The sequence below is a fragment of the Octopus bimaculoides genome, chromosome 27, assembly GCF_046866305.1.
Source record: "Octopus bimaculoides isolate indiv1 chromosome 27, ASM4686630v1, whole genome shotgun sequence".
Classification (NCBI taxonomy): Eukaryota; Metazoa; Mollusca; class Cephalopoda; order Octopoda; family Octopodidae; genus Octopus; species Octopus bimaculoides.
In genome coordinates, this window is record NC_142954.1 from 17966847 (window position 1) to 17984788 (window position 17942).

At 36.9% G+C, this 17942-nt stretch overlaps 2 long non-coding RNA genes across 5 annotated transcripts in view; one reads left to right on the plus strand and one right to left on the minus strand.

Moving 5' to 3' along the window:
- Window positions 1-17239, plus strand: part of LOC149130870 (uncharacterized) — a 506474-nt gene extending 489235 nt beyond the window's left edge. Inside the window, exons 3-5 of the long non-coding RNA XR_016238598.1 lie at window positions 7730-9876; window positions 12400-12442; window positions 17099-17239. This is a non-coding gene — a long non-coding RNA (uncharacterized LOC149130870). The remainder of the gene's footprint in view (window positions 1-7729; window positions 9877-12399; window positions 12443-17098) is intronic.
- Window positions 14644-17942, minus strand: part of LOC149130874 (uncharacterized) — a 144530-nt gene continuing 141231 nt past the window's right edge. For all 4 annotated transcript variants that reach the window (XR_016238601.1, XR_016238600.1, XR_016238602.1 and 1 more), the window contains 2 exons: window positions 17035-17163; window positions 14644-14770 (listed from right to left, as the gene is read on the minus strand). This is a non-coding gene — a long non-coding RNA (uncharacterized LOC149130874). The remainder of the gene's footprint in view (window positions 14771-17034; window positions 17164-17942) is intronic.

Genomic DNA, 17942 nt, shown 5'->3' on the forward strand with positions numbered 1-17942 from the left:
CTTGTTCATCTTCCAGTACCCTGGTCCCTGTCTATGGCACTTAGCTAGGTGTACCTCGCATGTCACGAATTTGTGATCTGTGTAAGAGGTACAACAAAAGCGTGGACAACTAACTGTGCTTCTATCTCTGTCTTTTGTAAATACCTTATCTAAGTAAGGCCTGAGTGAACCGTCGTTATTAGACCACATCCACTGTGGAACGAGCGGTTCATCCAGTCTGTACCTGTCTACTAGGTTATAGTTCGCTAGTAGCCTTTTTAGGCTAGGACTTCTCTTTCTATTGGTCGAGCCTACACTATCCATTTACGCGTCGAAAATAGCGTTGAAGTGTCCTGTTAAAACTAAAGTTTTAGACATTACTAGGAAGCTCTCCAGGTCTCGGAAAAAAGAAAAAACAACGTTTGTCTACTCTCTTGCGGAGCGTAGACTGCTACCAACCTGAAGGACTGCTTACTCATATGTATCACATCTAGGACGACCAGCCTACCTTCTGGGTCCAGAAAGACTGTACTTACCTGTACTTTCAAGCTTTTTCTGACCAGCACCACCACGCCCCCGCTTCCTCCTCGACTAGGAGAAATAAATTTCTCATAGTCGTTTAGAAGAGGCGAGAACGCCTGTGGCCTGTTCAACTTGGACTCAGTCACGACACATATATCTATTTTTTGTGACCTGAGGTCGTCCAGGAGGCTTGTTTGCTTCCATTTCAATCCCAGGCCACGTACATTTACACAACCTAACTTAATCTCCATGGTAAAAGTTGAACAACTTGCCTTTTAAACTCGGGGAGAGGCTGCACAACATTTGTCGTCACCTCCTTCCGTTTCTTCCGTTTCTGGTGTAGCCGCTGGTGCCAGCACGATTTTCTCTTTCACTTACATCATAAATATCCTCTCGTTATCTTTTTTTTTTAACTGTTCGAAGTGTTCAATATCCACTTCTTGCCAGCCCTAAATGTGGCGGTTTGTTTTCCAGCGGTCTCCACATTGAATAATTCTTTCTTATCAAATCGTGTAGGACTTTCTTCTTCGTACTGTACGAAGCTATTTTACCCCCCTGTGTGTGTGTGTGTGTGTGTTTTGGGGGAGGGTTGGGGTGGGTTTGGAAGTGAATGGGGTTGTTTTTTATGTGTGTTCTGCAATGTTTTTTCTCTTTTTCTTGTCAGGAGAGGGGTGTCTGGGGTGAGGGTTTTTTTTTTCTTTTATGTGATACAACGCTAAATTCCATGTCATCTTCTCCTTCCATATTTTCTTTATCTTGTGTTTTCTCTACTTTTTCTGCTACTTTTCCTTTGTTGTTTTTCTCTTGTTAGTCTTTCTCTTGTTGGGGAGGGACTTCGGTTCTTTTTTGTGACGGTTTCTTTACCTTTTCACACTCAGAGTGGACATGACTCTTTTCTCCACAGTTGAAGCACCTGGGTCGACGTCCCTCTACCGACACTCTTGCGTTAAGTCCTTCCTCTATGAATATTCGGTCGGGCCCTGCTTCTAACGTTCCGTTTGAAGCTTGTACCAATAATTCTAACGTTTGACCCTTCCACTTCAGGGCCTCTCTCTTTTTCATACTTAGCATGTTTACCTCTTCCTCCTCATCATAAATTACCGCTGCTGCCATCCAAATAACGCCGTACCCGGCTGGAATCTCCTCCATTACAATTTTCGCGGTTCTCCGGTAGTAGCATTATTTATTCTGTCTGGAGGGTTTGTGTTGAAATCTCTCTGGCAACCTCTGCCCTCTAAAACTGTGCCTTCACTGTTGCATTTCTTGGACCTCGTCCAACGTATATTATTTTTCCCCATATGGAGGCGGTGTTTCTACCTCTGCATTTCCATAACTATTCTGGGGCACCTTCTTCTAATGTGCCCCTTTTCACCACTCTCATAGCACTTTGGAGGCCTCCCCTCTAACATTACATCCAGTTTGTCTTCATTTAGCAGCTCCAATGTTTCTGGTATTGTTTCTGACTCATCATAAAAATTATCTCTAAACCATGCCCCAACAATTCACTTGTTGGGTCTGGTTTATCATAATTACTCTCACCTCTTCGTTATCTTCTTCCTCATTTGCGATGAAAATTGCTAATATCCACTCTGGTTCGATTCTCGGTGGGATCCTGCCCACCCTAATCCTAGTCGCTCATTTCCCCTGGTAGTTGGACAGAAGTATCCATTTTTTATGGATACTTCTGCCCAACTAGTATCCAGTAATTATGATATCCATGTGCAATTCATGTTCGAGCAGTCTTTATTAGTTCAATGACTGTGTATAATAATTGCTAAATTATATTAGGCAAGGTCTTGTACACTAATATGTAATGTCAGGTACTTTGCATACTATAAAAAAAGCCCCTTGTGGGAAATAAAGAAATAAGAAGTATCCATTTTTCTCCCCTTATTACCTTAGTGGCGCATCTTTTTGCCACCTCTTCTGAGACAAATGTGAAGCATATTCTTTTCCTCTTGTAAAAAACGTTATATTTTCTTTTAAATCTTTTAGGCATTCTTCCACCTCCTCCTTTGCTGCATTCTCAAATCTCTTATTTTTCTTAGAAAGCAAATTAATGGAGTACAAAACTTTTTCAATCTTCACCTTGTCCTCCTCTGATGGGGCCAACTTTACGTTTGACCCCTCTCTCTTTACCATATCTTTATATTTCTTAAATTTTTGAAGCGATTTTTGAATCGCAACATATTTACTTTTGTTCCAGCATGCTCGGGATGACAGGAACCTGACTCCCCGTTGCTGCCGCATAGCTCTTCATTTTTCGTTAGTCAGTAACGCCCACCAAATAATGTTTGGTGTTATACTAAAAAAAACTGCTGCAAAGCAACACAAAACAACCCTCAGCACACAACATCTCCCACAAAACAATCCAAGAAAGCAAAAAGCACCAAACAAACACTATAACGCACAGAGCTAATTTTTTTATTACCCATAAAGGGCTACACGAAGATGCTCGTCGACAAATGCAAAACAAAGACAATACAAAACGTGACAAAACAAACTCGGGGAACTAAAAATTAGAAACAGAAGAAGAAATAAAAGAAACGAATGATAACATGAAAGAATGAAAATGAGGCACAATGCCCCACTCGACCCCCATAGTCGAGTGGTTACATTTTTAACAGTCTTTTCCTTTTTCATTAACAACGTCTATATATGTACATTATTTTCCACAGTCTTTTTCTTTCTTTTTTTTTCTCCAATTAAAAGTTCTTGTACTTTGGTATCTCTGTTCCTTTCAACCTCTCATATTCCACTACATGAGGTGAACCCTCATCCAACCAGCACACATCTAACAATTTCACATGTCCAAGAGAAAATGCACCCATAAATCTCTCATATCTTTTCCTCAGGTATCCAAACACCTCCATCAGCCATATCAGATCTTTCTCTTGACAGCTTCACTCTCACCACTACCTTCCACCCTTCCCATACACCACCAAGAAACCCTTCCTTACCTTTCTTTGTCTCTACAGAACTCTCCCTTGTATTCTCTCTCTTCTTTCTTGTGGGGATGACAAATCCATCACTCTCCTCCTTTATTTCTTTTCCTCCTCTTTAATATCCAGGTGTTATTAGGTACTATTTTGTATTTTTTTCGTTATTTCCTTAAGCAACAACCGATGGTATAAATTAATATCCAAATTAAGAGTTCCTGGTTTTGTTGGAGCGTACAATAATTCCCATTTGCGATTTCAGTTTGTGTAGTAGGTCCTTTAAGCTTCTTTGGAAGTATTGTTCCTTAGTGGGTGTCGTTTAAATGTTAGGTTCTTAATAGTATCCCATAGTTCGTTCTCAAAGGCGTCCAGGTGGCTGTCTGGTTGGGATCTTTTTCTAGGGAGAGAGGGGGAGAGGGAGAGAGAGGAAAAAGCAGAAAATTAATATAGAAAACAAAAACAATGAATTACGTGCCCAAAACAAATAAAAAAAGAACATAAACCTTTCCGCACACACACACGCACACGCACACGCACACACACACGCACACGCACACGCACACACACACACACACACACACACACACACACACACACACACACACACACACACACACACACACACACACAGAGGGAGGGTCATAAATGACAGAGAAACAATTTGATGAAATTTTATTTAACAATAACAAAATTCCAATATCTTGGCAAATTATTTTCTAACTTAAAAGCATGTAAATAATTTATGTTATTCTATAGACTGAGAAATAAATATACACTCCTTGTTGTTTTCTCTTCTCCTATATATTCTATGTGTTTTGTAGAACGATACATTAAGGAGCTTTTCTAGGAGTTCCACAGGATTACTTGAATGCCATGAAGATTCCGTCCAGATTTTCTGATTGTTGTTTAAGTTATTTGGGAACGTAATGTCTGTGGAGTTGCCCCCCTTGTCCGTCTCTGGTTTGTGTTCGATAAGCTTGGGTTCATTTCTGTGTATGTTTTTGCTTTATTTTCCTTCAGCAAGGGCTTATCCGATGCCTATTCTACGATGAACTGTGTTTCGTAGTTAATAAACAAATTGCTTTGTCTTTGCCAGCCTTGTAGCGAGTTTGTTTCTTCAGCTTCACAAGTTGTTTGCCACAGTTTAAAGACACTTTCCAAGCGTTGACCATCTCAATGTTTCTTTAATTCGTTGTAGATTTCCTCATCTATGTTCTTCAATTTTTCTTCATTGCTCAGCGCTCTAAGCTTAAGCAGTTCTATTTCTGTCTTCATGTTTTCCAAGTGTTAGTTTCTCCCTTAATTGTCTTTGTTGGTCCTGTTCGTTTGGAATACGTTTAATTTGGAGTTTATGAGGCAGAATTTAACCAGTGTTCATAAATTTCTGCCTTGTGCTTGTTTTTGATCATGTTTCAGAAAGAAACCTTTCTGGCTTTAAGTTTTTCATTCTATATGTGTATAATGCGGTTTTTAATTGCTAGTGAAGGGGGATGGGCTTCTATCTTGTGTATCACCTGTAGGTGGATTTTCATTTAAGCAATTATTATGTAGTAAAGAATGAAGAGTGGTGCATAATTCGGACAAATGTTGATTGAGCTGTTCCAGGGATTGTTCTTTCTCTTCTTTTCCTCTTGTGTGGAGCGAGTGAGTTCATCAGTGTTGCTAATCAAAAGTCTCAAATTCGTGTTCATCTCTCTCAGTTCCTTAAGAGTCTCTTCGTTGAGACTTTTAACTGTAGAGTTTGGTGTTTGTGGCATTTTCATTCTCACGTGTAGTGAAATATAATAGAAATATGGCACAAAATAGAAACACACGTGGAAATATAAGAAGAAAAACAAAGTAAAGTCTTTTTATGAAAAGTAACGATAGATATATGCAATTAGATAAACTGAGGTGGGAATAAAAGTCATTGTTGGGAGTTGTTAAAGAGATTGAAAAGCATACTGGTTTCCTAATATACCTAATCATTGCGTAATGTAAGATTTTTCCTACTAATTTAATTCAGTTTACGTATCCTTCCCCCACCCCGTGTAAATTGAACTCAGAACGTAAAGCGTTTTGTCCTCCTAATTTCCGTTTCTTTGGCCACGAAGTCAAACATTCTCACAGAATTTCAGTCGCATTAAAACTACTCCAGAAAGACGAAGGCTTTGGTCGGCCCGAGGCTATAGTAGAAAACACTTGCTCAAGATGCCACGCAGTGGGATTGAACCCCGAACCACGTGGTTTGTTAGCAAGCTACTTACCACACATCTATTACAAAATTTACAAACGACCACACGTTTTGAGATTCAGGTGTATTTTCAAACTTCAAAACAAATCCTCCAATATATATATATATATGTATATATATATATATATATGTATGTATATATATATATATATATACTCTTTTACTTGTTTCAATCACTTCACTGCGGCCATACTGGAGCACCGCCTTTAGTCGAGTTAAGGGCTTCTTTCAGTTTCCGTCTACCAAATTCACTCACAAGGCTTTGGTTGGCTCGAAGCCATAGTAGAAGACACTTGCCCAAGGTACTACGCAGTGGGACTGAACCCGGGACCATGTGGTTGGTAAACAAGTTACTTACCACACAGCCACTCCTGCACACACACATATATATATATATGGAACAAAAATGCAATAGAGAAGAGAGGGCATTAAAACATCTGGACAGATGGATGATTGAAAGGCGGACAAGAGAAACAACAATTAGAAGGACAGGCCAAAGAGGATGGGTCATTCGTGGCTTTCTTTCCTCAGTCAAGTTCCAGAAGTCCCGACCATTTCGGGCAGTTACATATATAAGAGTGTATAAGTATTTGTACACAGAGAGGTGACCCTTGGCAGGATGCCTTACATGCAAGAAAGCGGGGCCAAAGCCAAACCACGAAAAAAAAGGTAATTCCAAAGAGAATGAAAGCAAAAGTTATTTATAGTTAACCTCTCTGTGTATAAATACTTATACAGTCTTATATTTGAAAATATGTTTCTTTATTGACTTTTATTACTCATGCTTGCCACTGGTATGAAAATTTTTCCAAATTTTCTACCCTTATAATTGTCACAGTATATATATAATACACATTCGTCATCATCATCGTTTAATGTCCGCTTTCCATGCTAGCATGGGTTGGGCGATTTGACTGAGGACTAGTGAAACCAGATGGCTACACCAGGCTCCAATCTGATTTGGCAGAGTTTCTACAGCCGGGTGCCCTTCCTAACGCCAATCACTCCGAGAGTGTAGTTGGTGCTTTTACGTGTCACCAACACGAAGGCCAGTCAGGCGGTACTGGCAACGGCCACGCTCAAAATGGTGTATTTTACGTGCCACCTGCACACGAGCCAGTCCGGTGGCACTGGCAACGATCTCGCTCGAATGATTTTCTAACGTGCCACTAAGGCGATGCTGGTAACGATCACGCTCAAATGGTGCTATTTACGGGCCACTAGCACGGAAGCCAGACAGCTGCTCTGGCAATGATCACGCTTGGACAGTGCTGTTAGTGCTCCACTGGCACAGGTGCCAGTCATATAAATAATATGGGTGACTTATAAGTAATTTAGCAGCCTAAAGGCAAATTTATAGATGTCACTAAAGTGACAGAAGGTACAAAATGGTACCAGCATTGCTTGAAATAAGAGTCTTATTTCTAGCAATGCTGGTACTACTTAATACCCTGCTCTCCATTCTTTCCTGTTGAAGAGTGTCGGCTCATTTTTGCCAAGCATCAAACAAATATAACTTGCTTGTTGATCATACACCTGTCTTTGTCTGTTGTTTTCTTATAAATTTCAACTGGCGTGTACAATACATGCTCACACATGTATGTATGTATATATATATATATAATGATAATAATAAAGTGACAACAAAAGAATGAGACCTCAATATTAGGTAAATAAAGCATTATTTATATATGTATATAGATAGGACAATCAGTAAGTTGTCATAATAGTGTTTGGAGTGTGGATATGTGGATATGTGTATACATATGAGTACGTACATGCACATATATGTTTGTGTGTGTATGCCCATATACATGTTTGTATGAGTGTGTATGTAGACATTATGAACACAGGAGGTGTTTCTTTTTTTTTTCATAAATCTCCCTTTACATAACCACTACATTATAGGGATGTCAAAAAACCGACACCGGCCCCTAAGTGATGGCCTTGAAAAATTCTGTTTAGTCGAATGAATCGAATCCAGCACTTATTTTGGTCTGCTTTGCTGAACTGCTAGGTTATAGGAGCATAAACACCAACACCAGTTATCAAGCAGTGATGGGAGACAGACACACAGACATGAGGAGACACACACATATATATTCGATGGGCTTCTTTCAGTTTCCATCCACCAAAACCACTCACAAGGCTTTGGTCGGTTTGAGACTATAGCAGAAGACACTTGCTCAAGGTGGCACGCAGTGAGACTGAACCCAGAACCATGTGGTTGGGAAGCAAGCCTCTTACTACACATAATATATGACAAAGATGGTGGGATAGGTTGGAAGTATAAGGTAAGTGATGACGTATGAACGGTCAAGGGGCCTTGCAAGTAGGACAGACATGTGAGCAGAAGGACGACTAGTGCGTGTGACTTTTGCATTGGGGCTTTCACTTGGGACAGACATGGTGACCCCGCAAGAGTTCAGGGAAATTGGCGTTCGGTTCTGGCCAGAGGTTAGGTCGGTGTATCCTAAGTGGACAGTATAAATGTTGCGAGAGGACCCATGTGACAGATGAACCAAGCTTTTTAGCCCATTTCACACACCTGCTGTAAAGTGGTTGGCATTTGGAAGGGCATCCAGCTGTAGAAACCTTTCCAAAACTGACCTCCCCCTGTGCTGGTGCCACGTAAAAAGCACTCAGTCCACTGTGTGGGGTGGTTGGTGTTAGGAGTGCTGCAATTATGAATCTGTGGTTCATGCGTCCTGGCATCTCTTGTGGGTATTTTTCTAGCCAGAAGGTGATCATCGCTTCTATACCCTAATCGTGTGGGATTATATTGTACAAATTCACCACATCGAATGATACTAACAGGGTTCCTTCACTTATTGTCTTCGGGAGGTGCTTTAGCATGTCTAAGTCATCCCTGATGAAGCTTTTCACATATTTTAGAAACGGTTTGAGTAAGATGTCGAGGAAGTTGCTCAAACGGTGGCTTTCACAAACAGGGCCAGCAATGATGGGTCTCAGTTTCAGGTCAGTAGGGGGAGGATCATTGACAACCGATGCTGGTGTGTTTATGTCCCCCCCCCCATAACTTAGCGGTTCGGCAAAACAGACCGATAGAATAAGTCCTGGGGTGCTCCAGCATGGCCAGTCAAAAGAAAGACTGAAACAAGTAAAAGAGTATATATACATATATAATCGTTTTATGTTCCATATATAATTGTTTGTGTATGTTTGTCAGTCCCTGTGAGATAAAAAATGAAGTGAAAAATTTTCATAAAACTCCTTAGTGCAGGCCCTGGGTGATATTGAACCCTGCCCGGAATGTTATTGGTGTCTACATATGCCTTTACCCACAAGACCACCGAGACACCAACAGTAATTTAGTTAAAAAATGTCATATTTAAACTCCAATTCTATTTGAGCATGTAAAGGACAAACTTGGCTGGGGCAAAATGAATAAGACAAGATAAGGCATATTTGCCTTTTAAATTCTCCCGAAAACTCGCTAATACACATCAGTATCCATCCCTAGACATCAGAAATGTAAAGAAATAAATTAAAATATCTCAGCCAAATGAAAGAGGCTCAGAGAAAATTGGCGGCGGTGCACCAGTACGGCCGCAGCTCTAAGCTGAAACTATAAACAAACAAACATTGTAGGAATTAAATTTCTTTTTAATCAAAAAGGTGTTCTATAATTATTTTTTCAAAAAGGTGTCGTTCTACAATTTATTTTTCAAAAAGGTGTCGTTCTATAATTTTTTTTTTATTGAATTCTGCGAAAAGTTAGGTTTATAAATCCTAATTTTCACGTATAAAATTGCCGCCAGTAAGATGGAACAGTGGTGCTAGAGGTGGAAGGGGCGTTGGGGCGCGACAGGTGGTCGAGGCTGCCTGGGTTCGCGCCCCCCTTCCCCTTTCACTTCTTTCATTGCCGGACCATTGACCCTGGCGGGTTTTTACCTCGCTTTATCATTTTTCCTCCTACTCCAGTCCCCCTCCTACTCCTAACCCTCCTAAATCTCAAAGACGAAATTAATTAAATAAATAATAATTAATTAATTTTAAAAAAACAAAATAAACATACATTTCGTACGAAATACCTGCGGCTAAAGAAATACAGCTAGCTTTACTGATTGAGTGTTTACGAATCGATGTATGTTATTGATACATGTAAAGCCATTCCAGAATCGACCCTCTCTGATTGAAGTAACGTAATTTTAGCCGCTGAAGAATTATGGCTGCAACAAGGTAGGCAAAGAATAGAATCTTTTTTCTTTTTATACCCATTGTCTTTTACCGTCGCGTTTTACACGAACAAATTGACACAAGAGTCTTAATTTTTGGTTTAATGTGAACACCCGGCCATATATACGTATGTCTATTGGCAAATATTCGGTTGTCCGCAAAGTTCGTGCCGGTCATTACAAGTTTGTGAATCTCCATTTTTTAACTTGAACATATCCTAAGTCGAAAATTAAGCTACTATAAATCAGAACAAAGCAAATGTAATAAATATTTTTGAAAAGAAAACTTTGCTCCAACGAACCGAAAGAGCAATGAAATGTCATTTATCGCCCATTACATCTCGTACAGACAAGTGGGGGGTAAAAACATAGAACGAATGAATATGAGGATGTAATGGCTACTACTGAACATCACTTCCGAGTAGTATCATTTAAATGTGTCTGGCATCAAGCTTATCATTGGATTATCTTTGTTAAGTAAACTGTGGATCTACTGTTTCACAAATCCACCACAGGTGACAAATGTCCATAATAATCTACCTCTGTCCCCAATGGGTCTATAGCCTCACCAAAGTTTCCTTTCTTTGTAGCTTTTTCAATCAGTAATAACACATTGCCTACTTGGAACTTTCAATGTCTCTTCTTCTCTGACTATAAAAACTTGTTTATTTTCTCTTCAATCGCTGCATTTGTCCAATGTTAAAAATCCTGTTGATGTTTTATATTGTGTTTGTGTAATCAATTGGTGGATATTCTGTTGTTGGAGTTACTGGGCTTTATGTTTGGTTGGGGATTCTAGACCGATTAGTGTAATTCTGGTGTGAGGGCATTTGTGTATCACTCTGTTCTTTTCTCTAGAGTTCTTGGTTTCCTTTCTCTTTTCTATTCCTTGTCCTTCATCTGGAGCCAGTCAGGGGCTACTGGCATCGACCACGTTCGCATGGTGCTCTTTTCATGCCCCAAAGAACAAAAATAAAAATAGGACAGCAGCTGGAAGTGCTCAGGTGTCACTGGGGCAGGCATTGATGATTCAGCGCTTAGGAATGCTCCTGTAGGAGAAAATGTAGACCTTATTAAATATGCAAGGACCCCGAAACTTATGTCCTCTTAGGGGGTTTTTGCTTAATAAAAAAAAAAAAATCTCTGTAAATGTAGTAGTGTTAGAGAGGAGAATAATTTGGTTAGGGGATATATTGGCAGCACTATTGAATTTAAAAGGAGATATCGGGTCCACATGAGCTCATTTTCGAATGCCAAATACTCCAATTCTACTGCATTGGCATATTATATTCAGGATTTGAAGAGGAGGAATATGAGCTATACTATTGAATGGTTAGGCCTATCCAAAGCCCCCCCTCCTACACACACACTTTAATGCTAATTTAAACAGATGTATGCTTAAGGGAATCGTACTTGATTTGTAAATGTTTTGGGCCAAACACCTCAATATTTTCTTATGTGCTCCCTTTTCGTAATGATAGGTCTTTCTCTTTAGAGGCCCACCTGAGCTGTGATCTTGAACTGAATCTGTAGCAAATTTTCTTTTATTTAAATTTAATTATTGACCATTGAAATGCATATATTTTTCTTTGTTCGACTCGTGTTACCCTTCTAGCTTTTACCACCTTTTATTCGTGCATACCACTTGGGACCCTGTTGTTTTGACCAATTGGAATGTTTATTCATTATACCTTTCAGTTTAGTCAACCATTTCATCAATTGCAGCAGCTTCATAACTAATTCAGTTCTCTGATAGCTTAGTTGTATATCTGATATGCTTCTATAATTACTGTTGTATTGAATAATTATTGATAGATCTAGGTTACTTTAGGTGAGCCCAATAACTGATGGTTTTGGGGTCTTGTTGTTTGTCACTCTTGGTGAGTCCTTGACAGTATACAACTAAGCTATTACTCTACATTAAAAGAAACAGGCCTCTGTAAAGTGCAACACATAACCAGCAGTGGGGCTCATTGCTGGTTCCACTCCAGTACCCGGTGTTGTACGATGTGGGGCTCATTGCTGGTTCCACTCCAGTACCCGGTGTCGTACGATGTGGGGCTCATTGCTGGTTCCACTCCAGTACCCGGTGTCGTACGATGTGGGGCATAGGCTAATGTACGGAATACAAGCCAAATGATTGAAGTAATAATAATACAGTAAGGTTTTCTTGAAGCATTGACAGGTGTGGTTATATGATAGAGAAGTTTGCTTGCCAACCATTCAGTCCCACTGCAGATATATGTGCGTCTGTGTTGGTGTTTACATCCTCATGAAAGACACAAAATAAGCAGCAGGCTATTCTGGTAAGAAAGCTTAGCAAGAGACTATGTATACATTTTAATTAAAATATATTTCGTTTTTGCTAGATTAGATTAGTTTCATTAAATTACCAAATTTCTCCTCAAACGTTAAATCCACATTTTCCTATCCTGCCCCCGCCCCCACCCCAACATATAATATTCTCTTCCATTCCATAATTCGGTATAGTGTACATTTAAAGACTGGCTTTTGTTTTTCCAATCAGGTTTCAAAGTTGCAAGAAGAGGTGATGAGGAAGACATGGAAAGGTAGGCACACACACACACTTACACATATATGCAGTCACTACTAGATTCATAATATATACAAACACACACACACAAACTGATGTTCATAGATACATATTCATAATATATACACACAAGCACACACATTACTTGATTCATAATATATACACACAAGCACATACATTACTCGATTCATAATATATACACACATTACTCGATTCATAATATATACACATACATACATTACTCGATTCATAATATATACACACAAGCACACACATTACTAGATTCATAATATATACACACATTACTAGATTCATAATATATACACTACTAGATTCATAATATATACACACAAGCACACACATTACTCGATTCATAATATATACACACAAGCACATACATTACTCGATTCATAATATATACACACAAGCACACACATTACTCGATTCATAATATATATACACACACATTACTTGATTCATATACCTGATATGCTTCTATAATTACTGTTGTATTGAATAATTATTGATAGATCTAGATTAGCAACAGTCAGTGCTACTATCACCAACTGAAAATCTAGGTTACTTTAGGTGAGCCTAATAACTGATGGTATTGGGGTCTTATTGTTTGTCACTTGGTGAATCCTTGACAGTATACAACTAAGCTATTACTGTACATATATATATTTATTCAGTTATTATGTCACATGCTAAAAGAAACAGGCCTCTGTAAAGTGCAACACCTAACCAACAGTGGAGCTCATTGCTGGTTCCACCCCAGTACCCGGTGTTGTACGATGTGGGACATAGGCTAATGTACGGAATACAAGCCAAATGATTGAAGTAATAATACAGTAAGGTTTTCTTGAAGCATTGACAGGTGTGGCTATGTGATAGACAAGTTTGCTTCCCAACCATTGAATCCCCCTGTGCTGGTGCCACGTAAAAAGCACTCAGTCCACTGTGTGGGGTGGTTGGTGTTAGGAGTGCTGCAATTATGAATCTGTGGTTCATGCGTCCTGGCATCTCTTGTGGGTATTTTTCTAGGCAGAAGGTGATCATCGCTTCTATACCCTAATCGTGTGGGATTATATTGTACAAATTCACATCGAATGATACTAACAGGGTTCCTTCACTTATTGTCTTCGGGAGGCGGTTTAGCATGTCTAAGTCATCCCTGATGCAGCTTTTCACATATTTTAGAAACGGTTTGAGTAAGATGTCGAGGAAGTTGCTCAAACGGTGGGCTTCACAAACAGGGCCAGCAATGATGGGTCTCAGTAGGGGGAGGATCATTAATGCATAGGCTTGGAGAAACACTGCAAGCTTTACAAATATCTGGATTTTTGTGTATTTTAGGTAATCCATAGAATAGACTAGGTCTATATTTGAAGAGGATAAGTTTTAAAGAGTCTTCTGTGGGTTGTATTGTATTCATAGTAAATATTATCTTCCATCGTGGAGAATATTCACTTTTTGTAGTATTCTGTGTCCATCACCACTACCGCACTTCCTTTGTCGGCTTCTTTAATGGTGTGGTTTATATCATTCTGTAACTCGATTAGGTTTTTACATTAAGGTTGGATTTAATTTGTAGGGTATTGAAAGGAAAACTGGTAATGTGTTCACAAAAAGCACGAAGTGCTTTATTTCTACCTTTTGTAGGACGGCATTCGCTTTTGACTATAGACTCATCTTCACTGGTGTAGTTTTACATGAACAAATTGACACAAGAGTCTTAATTTTTGGTTTAATGTGAACACCCGGCCATATATATGTATGTATATTGACATCTATTGGCAAATATTGGGTTGTCCGTAAAGTTCATGCCGGTCATTACAATTTTGGGGATTTCTTACTCTTACATGCATATCGTTTCTACATATTTAACATTACTAGATTCATAATATATACACACACTACTCCTTCGAAATGCGGAGTAGACGGGACAACTGATGAAGGGAAATTTAAACGTGTCGCCTCTCTGTTTTCCTTCGCTCTTCAATAAAAACGTTTGTTTCCTTCTTGTGATGTCCTGCACCCATGCATGCATATGATAGAACGCCATGTTTTATCATAATTTAGTTTCCACAATGTATAAATATGATTACATACTATACAATTAGTTTCTACAACATTTAAATATGATAATTTAGTTTCCAAGTATGATCACTTACTCACAGTAAGTGAAATATATGTATAAACAATAACAAGCAGACATTGTTTTTTAATTTTTTATTGACACTTTAATATTTCATCGTCTTGTATTTTCGTATATTCAGAGCCAGGAACTTATCAATTTGAAGCTAACTTCTTTGTCCAGTCCTCCAGAGTAACTGCTTGGTTTCTGGAGAAGAAGAAGAGTATAAGAAACCAACAAGACATTTTGTTAATTAAAATAAAGTGTCTATTTTATTTAATTTAAAGTATGATAATTTAGTGTTTACGATGTTTAAATATGATTACATAATATATATTTAGATTCTACAACATTTAAGTTCGATGATTTAGTGATTACATTCTATATGATTAGTTTCTACAACATTTAAGTTTGATGATTTAGTGTCTATAATGATTTGATTCTACAACATTTAAGTTTGATGATTTAGTGTCTATAATGATTACATTCTACAACATTTAAGTTTGATGATTTAGTGTCTATAATGATTACATTCTATATGATTAGATTCTACAACATTTAAGTATGATAATTTAGTGTCTATAATGATTAGATTCTACAACATTTAAGTTTGATGATTTAGATTCCATAATGATTACATTCTATATGATTAGATTCTACAACATTTAAGTTTGATGATTTAGTGTCTATAATGATTACATTCTATATGATTAGATTCTACAACATTTAAGTATGATAATTTAGTGTCTATAATGATTAGATTCTACAACATTTAAGTTTGATGGTTTAGTGTCTATAATGATTAGATTCTACAACATTTAAGTTCGATGATTTAGTGTCTATAATGATTACATTCTACAACATATAAGTTCGATGATTTAGTGTCTATAATGATTAGATTCTACAACATTTAAGTTTGATGATTTAGTGTCTATAATGATTAGATTCTACAACATTTAAGTTTGATGATTTAGTGTCTATAATGATTACATTCTACAACATTTAAGTTTGATGATTTTGTGTCTATAATGATTAGATTCTACAACATTTGAGTTTGATGATTTAGTGTCTATAATGATTAGATTCTACAACATTTGAGTTTGATAATTTAGTGTCTATAATGATTAGATTGTACAACATTTGAGTTTGATGATTTAGTGTCTATAATGATTAGACTCTACAACATTTAAGTTTGATGATTTAGTGTCTATAATGATTAGATTCTACAACATTTAAGTTTGATGATTTAGTGTCTATAATGATTAGATTCTACAACATTTAAGTTTGATGATTTAGTGTCTATAATGATTAGACTCTACAACATTTAAGTTTGATGATTTAGTGTCTATAATGATTAGATTCTACAACATTTAAGTTTGATGATTTAGTGTCTATAATGATTAGATTCTACAACATTTAAGTTTGATGATTTAGTGTCTATAATGATTAGATTCTACAACATTTAAGTTCGATGATTTAGTGTCTATAATGATTACATTCTTCAAGTTTGATGATTTAGTGTCTATAATGATTACAGTCTATATGATTAGATTCTACAACATTTAAGTTTGATGATTTAGATTCCATAATGATTACATTCTATATGATTAGATTCTACAACATTTAAGTTTGATGATTTAGTGTCTATAATGATTACATTCTACAACATTTAAGTATGATAATTTAGTGTCTATAATGATTAGATTCTGCAACATTTAAGTTTGATGATTTAGTGTCTATAATGATTAGATTCTACAACATTCAAGTTTGATGATTACATTCTACAACATTTAAGTTTGATGATTTAGTGTCTATAATGATTACATTCTACAACATTTAAGTTTGATGATTTAGTGTCTATAATGATTACATTCTACAACATTTAAGTTTGATGATTTAGTGTCTATAATGATTACATTCTACAACATTTAAGTTTGATGATTTAGTGTCTATAATGATTACATTCTACAACATTTAAGTTTGATGATTTAGTGTCTATAATGATTACATTCTATATGATTAGATTCTACAACATTTAAGTTCGATGATTTAGTGTCTATAATGATTACATTCTACAACATTTAAGTTTGATGATTTAGATTCCATAATGATTACATTCTATATGATTAGATTCTACAACATTTAAGTTTGATGATTTAGTGTCTATAATGATTAGATTCTACAACATTTAAGTTTGATGATTTAGTGTCTATAATGATTAGATTCTACAACATTTAAGTTCGATGATTTAGTGTCTATAATGATTACATTCTTCAAGTTTGATGATTTAGTGTCTATAATGATTACAGTCTATATGATTAGATTCTACAACATTTAAGTTTGATGATTTAGTGTCTATAATGATTAGATTCTACAACATTTAAGTTTGATGATTAGATTCTACAACAGTTAAGTATGATAATTTAGTTTCTAAGAAAGTGAAATATATGTATAAATAATAACAAACAGACATTGTTTTTTAACTCTTTATTGGCACATTAATATTGTCATCGTCTTGTATTTTATTATATTCAGGTCCAGGAACTTGTCAGTTTGAATCTAACTTCTTTGTCCAGTCCTCCAGAGTAACTGCTTGGTTTCTGGAGATGAAAAAGAAACCAAGAAGGCATCCTGTATGTGTATTTTGTTGATGAAAATAAATTGATATAATAAAAAGTGTGTCTATTTTATTTAATTTAAAGTATGATAATTTAGTTTCTATAATCTTTAGATATGATTACATACTATATATGTAGATTCTACAACTTTTATATAAAAGGACTCTCGCCTTCTTCCCAGGTTAGGAGTCTTCCACCATGTTCTCCCACTGATCGACTAGTGTGTGTGTGTATGTATATATATATTATGAACCTAGTAAAGTGTGTATATATTATGAATGGAGTAATGTATGTGTGTATATATTATGGATCTAGTAATGTGTGTGTGTGTGTATATATTACTAGCAGAAATGGCCGGGTTATAGAATATAATGAAATCTAAAAACGCAGTCTAGACATTAAGTGGAATGCCAGTCTCTCATCTAGGAGGGCCTTGAAATCAATGTTACCAACTGGGGACTATGTGTGTCGTAGTGATAATAAAAAGACCCAAAGGAGGTCTGCAACGAAATAATTTTACTCAACACTTTGCAAGTGAATCAGTGGAGGCAAAGACACATTGCAGAAATCACAATGTAAGTATATCTGAAAGGGTAGTCTTACACTGTTGTACCGTTGAGTTACAAATAGTGCTCATCAAAAATATATAAATTTTCATGGGAGCTATGGCCGTTGTATATAGAATATAATTTCATAAAGATACGTAGTTTTGGATAAGAAAACAAATGACTAATTTGTGTGTGATGGGTGTATGTCTAGAT